The 6016-nt window shown below is 41.7% G+C and overlaps 1 long non-coding RNA gene across 1 annotated transcript; it reads right to left on the bottom strand.

The window, feature by feature from the left end:
* Positions 1–3157: 3157 nt before the first annotated feature.
* Positions 3158–4752, bottom strand: LOC115393272 (uncharacterized). The gene is made up of 3 exons (XR_003931940.1): positions 4638–4752; positions 3793–3904; positions 3158–3532 (listed from the first exon to the last, which is right to left on the bottom strand). It is a non-coding gene; the product is annotated as an uncharacterized LOC115393272 (long non-coding RNA).
* Between the last annotated feature and the right edge of the window lie 1264 nt (positions 4753–6016).

Genomic DNA, 6016 nt, shown 5'->3' with positions numbered 1-6016 from the left:
CTGAAGTTGCTTGTAACCGGTCACACTGTTGCTGATCTACAACACCTGGGTGATAAACGATGATCTAGATATTATCTGTCCTGTGAAGCACGATAAACATGATTATTTGACCAGAACAGCTTGCTATTATTGGTAGATCAAGCCGGAGAAACTGAGATGACAGTGAGCTGCTAGGCTGCATTAAACATCGACCTCTACCCTAAAGATAAACATGACAATGACATTTTTTTCCTCCTATGTACATTAGCTTATTTGTATAACTTGCACTTTTAACTATATATGACGGTAAATAGGGGGAGGAAGAAAAACGCTATATAGCATCAAAAACGAGCGAGGGGGGGTTTATGGCATTTGCAGGCCCGAAAGCGTCCGGTAGGCTGAGTAATAATGAAATAAGTGTTCTTATCTCTGTCAGGCCTATTTTACAGGTGCAACAACATGCTATTTTAGCCCCGCCGCCGCCGCCGCCGCCGCCGCCGCTCTCCCACACAGCAGCGAGGCTAGCGCTAGCTTCACCGCCTCGACCGACGGCCGCCTGTCAAAAACACCGACACCGCCTGAAGTTTCTGGGCATCGCCAAACGCTCGCATTCATCGGACGGCCGCCGCTTTCTCGCAATATTTCCAAGTGAAGCGCAATTCCCTCGCAAAACAAGCATCTTTTTTTTTTTTCCTCCTCCTCTCCCCCTGTAGCGTAGCGTAGTCCTCCTCCTCCCCCTCCTCCCTGTCTCTCCTCGCCTCTCTCCCTCTCTACATCCCTGCAAGTAGCGGATCACAGCATCTTCTCCTCCTCTCTCCTTTGGCGTGTCCTCCTCCTCCTCCTCCTCCTCCTCCTCTTCCCTCACAGGTGCAGAAAAACGGGGATGAAGCGCGTCGCTTCCCCTGTCCTGTCTCCCGCTTGCAGTTCACGCAGGGTAAAGGCCCCTCGTATTATCCTCCCTTCGCTTTTCTTGCCGTAAATCGATATTTTCTCTCTCCTCTTCCTTCCTTCGCCTGACTCGCATCAGCATCCGGGTCTCACTCCCTCTCCATCCTCTCCGCTCCCCCGCCCTCCTCCTCCTCCTCCTGCTCCCTCCTCCTCCTCATCATCACCATCTTCCTCAAAATACGCTTTTCTCTCTCTCTCTCACTGCGTTCACTTCAGACCGCGGCCCCGGGCCCGAGCTGCGGCGGATACCCGCGTGAGGATGAGGGGATGTCGGGGAAGACCGAGGCTGGAGGCCGGGCCGGGCCGGGCCGGGCCGGGCCGGGGCGGGCCGCTGCTGGCCCACCGTGCGGGGATCCTGCTGCTGTCCCACAGAGGCATTTAGTTCTCAAAGTCTGCAACTTCTAAAGCCGAAAGAATCCACGAAATACATTTTCCTGGAATTAAACTTGTTTTGCTCCCACAATAAATTCTACGAGGCGAAATTGTGTCATTTTCAACGGGTTTAAGTGTGCTTTATATTATGTTTACATGTGGGAAATTATTCATTTCACTATGCTGTCCCATGTGGGACTAATAAATATCGATTTAATCTAATCTCCTATAGCCTGTGTCGTTTAGTGACATGCATATTAGAGTTTCAACAAACTTCGTAACCATTCTTTCATTTAAGGGACAAATTTCTCACCTCAAGGCATGTGATAAGAAGCAAGAACAAAATTAAAGATCAAATAAAAATGTTTATTTACACACTATTCATGTGGGAAGCAACAGGGAGGCTGTAAAGAATATCTAATGCCCTGATTCAAGTCAATGAAACACATCATAGTTTTTACACTCCAACAAATATATCCCACTGCTACAATTTACAACCACTAAAAGCAGTTTGTGACCCTATTTGGAATTCTCTTGGACCATTTTTCCCTTGTTTTACTGATAAATGTATATGTTATTTTTCTTTATGCCAAATTATTGACATAATCTTCATATATGTACATATATGCCTGCAGGCATTTATTTTAAATTATGTACTGTATATGCGTGTGTGTGTGTGTGTGTGTGTGTGTGTGTGTGTGTGTGTGTGTGTGTGTGTGTGTAGTCTATGAAGAAGTGTGGGAATGATATGAAGCTTTTACTTCCAGCCGCTCCCTTGACCTTAAATATGCAAACCAGGTCCTCGGTGTACATGCAAATGCTTCTTGGGTTTAAGTTGTTTGCATGTAAGAAAAAAAAAATCAATTCAGGTTGAATCCAACATTTTTCAACATATTAATGTGATGCAGTGATTAGCAATGTCACCTCATTGCAAGAAGGTCATGGGTTCAAATGGCTGAGCATTTCTATGAGGAGTTTGCATGTTCTCTTCGGTTTCTTCCAACAGCCCAAAAATATGCCAGGTTACTTGTTGACTCTCAATTCCCCTCGGTGTGAATGTGAGTGTGGACTGGTGACAGTATAAAGCGGTACAGAAGATGGAGGGATGGATGCAGAGAAAGCACACAGGCTGATCCCAGTGAATCACACAGCGATGACAGCTTTATAAAAAGGGTAAGTAAGTAGGACATTGGAATGTATCATCTGTAAAGTGCCTTGAAAAATCTCTAAAATCTCAGTTTGAAATGTTGTGTGTGGGTGGATAATTCCCCAAAGCCCATCTTCATCTGTGCCTAGCTGGTTGATTTTCACGCAGCCAGAAGGATTTGTCTCCAACCATGTTGCAGGAATAGAAAGGGAACTCTATTCATCCTACTACTGTCTGATGTGTTGTGAGGAGACCCGGGGGTTGAAAAACGACTAAGTAGGCCTACACCCGGGCCTTGAATAACACGCCAGATGAGATCATTGTTTACTTTGGAAGAAAATAACAATTTAGTTCACATTTAAGACACATTGTTGAAAAAAAACATATATTGTCACAATTTAAAATATAAAGCTGGGAGAGAAGATTGAAGTGAAACTCATCAGTCCACATCAACACTTTGAAGGACAGAACAAAGTTCAGCCTACAAAAATACTTTATTTGTCTCTAAATAGCTTTTATTGCTTGATGAACTGAAAAGCATTCTTGTTTTTCCCCAAGTGAATCCTCCATTTCCTCAATCCCACCCCCAGCTCGCTGCTCAAGTTTAGACTGGAAAATTGACCTCAGACTGCTCATTGTCGGCACTAATGTGGGGATTAAGCAGAGATTAACAAGCTCCACTTAATTCTATTAGGAGTTACTACTCAACCTGGGTGCTTATTCCCGGGCCAGTGGACGGATTTTAAAACAGCCCATTCAGACAACAATTTGCTGTTTTCAAAGAAAGGACTGAATTGGGATTTGTTAAGAAATATGACATACTGTACTGCATTCTGTCAGTGGACAACACTTTCAATTTATTGCATTGTGCATTTTCGTGCAAAAGAAAATTACAGCGCATACATGATCAACATTTGAATTCAGCCCATCATGGAATCATAAAAATTCATCATAGAAAAGGTACATATTGACAACATGTAGTATCAGAAGTGCAGAATCATCAACCCCCTCCTCGGCTCTCAGATGGTGCAGTCCAGTGAAACAAGCAAGGAAGGGGTTGGGAAAGTGAAGGACTTTGAAGTGAGGCTGTGATTTAAAGGGAAAAAAAAACAGTAATGGAAGGGATGGTGAGGCAGCAATAAGTAGGAAAGAACATGAAAAAATAGAAGAAATCAAATCACCTGCATAAAATAACTCTGCATCAAAGATGCATTGATGTGATTAGTGATACAAAGACATAACAAGTAAGGATCAATAAGACATCACTATCTCATTGTTGCTTTCAAGACTTTATCATGATGAATTAAAACAGGATTAACAGTCTGGAAACATTTCTTTGAACTTACATTCTTATAGAGTGTTTCTCCTTTTCATTATGATCCCTCAGACAGAGTTTTTCTGCAGACCTCGAAGGCATCTATAAGATCTTTGCAGTGCTCTGCTCCCTTTTCCTTAACACTGAAACGCAAAGCCACATTTCAAAAAGAAGTGAAAACCAGAATGAGCAGTGGACGCAGATTTCTAAAAACAGACTGCATTTGTATCAAAGAGATTAGACTGATATTAATGTATTTGAACTCAAACCTTTTATCTGTATTTTTCTTAAACTCCGTGAACACAGGCGAGTAATCTCTATCGCAGCTCTACTGACACTAATCACTGCTGCACGTGGACATACGCCAAATATCTGCTGCTCCTTGCGTGCACGTAACACGAACCGACAGGCTGGAAAGTATTAGTCCAGTGCAATAGGTCACACATGTGGAGGTCTATTTTGAAACTTCTGATCTATTTCTGCTTCTCAAGACAGTTATGATACTGTACAAGACCCCTGGAAGAGCCGCTCCATTCAATCTCATGAAGCAAAGTAGAAAAGCAGGTATTACAAACACATATTCTGCATTAGGTCTGATTAAAGTTAATGATTTCCCTACAAGCTCTCTTACACACTGATGGTTTGAATGATGCTGTGCATAGAGATCACTAAGTCATGAACTCAAGAGTTAAGATTAATAACCTGGAGCCAAAACACTTGAAATGAATCTATCTTGAGCTCACAAAGTGATACAAAAATGTTGCATTTCTGCATCTCAACACTGACAAGAGAAAAACAGTTAAAAAAAAGAGACTTTTTTTAAGGAACATACAGTTTCTGCCTCTGTGATTTTTAATCATTCCAGTCACAGCTCACCATTTGTCAATGTCCTCTTTGATCACCTGGCAGGCGGCTGGCACAGTGTCGTCAGGTTCTGGCATTTTGACAGAAGGGAGCTTGGGTTCGTGGAGGTGTGTTGCCACAAGAGCTGCAGTCAAGTATGGATACAGACAGAGATGAAGGAAAGACAAGCCAAGGGGGAGGGAGGAAGAGGAGGGAGGCATAGTGACAGTGTGTGATAAGCTTTTAGAGGCGGTAGACAAGACTTTAATCGTGGTTATGAATTGTAAAAAATCATTTAATTTGCATTTCTGACTTTAATTTTATATCTATTAGTGATTTTTCTTTCATCTGGCCAATTTATGCAGATCAACTTATATCATTTAGGCATCCAAAACATTCCTTCATCCCTGTCCTTTGTTTTTATTGTCCTTCAAATGAATATGCAAATAGCTGACCTTTTGAGTGAACGATTATCCATCACAAAAGCTTCCTAATGCATCTAAAACGCACACAACAGGGGACTTGGCAGAGAGCTTTTGTTTCGGCGGATTAAACAGAGAGATGCCACATTTGTTTGAACAATCACACACTATAAATTAGCATCCGAAAACCCAGAAATGATGCAACTGCTATTCCACAAAGTACCCTGAATTTAATTGCTTTAAAAAAATAGATAAAAAGCACATGTATTAGTGTAGTTAACCCTAATATAAAAACACATTTGCCCTACATTGAACTCATCCAGATTCTGGAAATAATTTTATTTACCATCACTTCTGCTTTCATACACTTATGATATTAAGCCCCTGCCAATACAAAATACTGTATAAGAAAAAACATTGTTTCTTTTTTGCCTTTTAAAAATTCTCATCCAAATGCCCATCATCTCCTAAAAAAAGAGTGTCTTTAAGTTTGAAGTGTGCTTTCTATGGATTGTGAGATTGATTCTGTGTGGAGTTTGCATGTTTTCTATGTGTGTGCGTTATCTCCTGTCTTGATTTCCTCTTACGATGCAAAACGTGCTTTTGAGGCTAAAAGGTGATTTTAAATTGGCATTCACCTGTAGACAGCTGGCACTGACTCCAGCACTCAGTGGCACAAAGTTGAATAAAACAGCATAGAAGATGGATGGGTATGATAAACTGAAAAGAAAAAAAAAATGTGTTCTAACTATGAAATTTTGATTACATAAGTATATCAATGTCCATGAACCTGGCTCCCATAACAATGTTGTGGCTCAGCTGGTAGAGCAAGTCTGCAATCGTCTTGCATGCCCGCTGTCACTATTAGTGTGTAAGTGTGTGCATGAATAGGTGAACAACACCTGTAAAACAGTAACACGTGCGATAAGAAAATGGTGGGAGAAATCCCCTTTATTGGGACAAGTTATTAATGCACGTATTCTAAAACTG

The sequence above is a fragment of the Salarias fasciatus genome, chromosome 8, assembly GCF_902148845.1.
Source record: "Salarias fasciatus chromosome 8, fSalaFa1.1, whole genome shotgun sequence".
In the NCBI taxonomy this organism is placed as follows: Eukaryota; Metazoa; Chordata; class Actinopteri; order Blenniiformes; family Blenniidae; genus Salarias; species Salarias fasciatus.
This window is presented reverse-complemented; position numbering and strand designations above follow the sequence as displayed.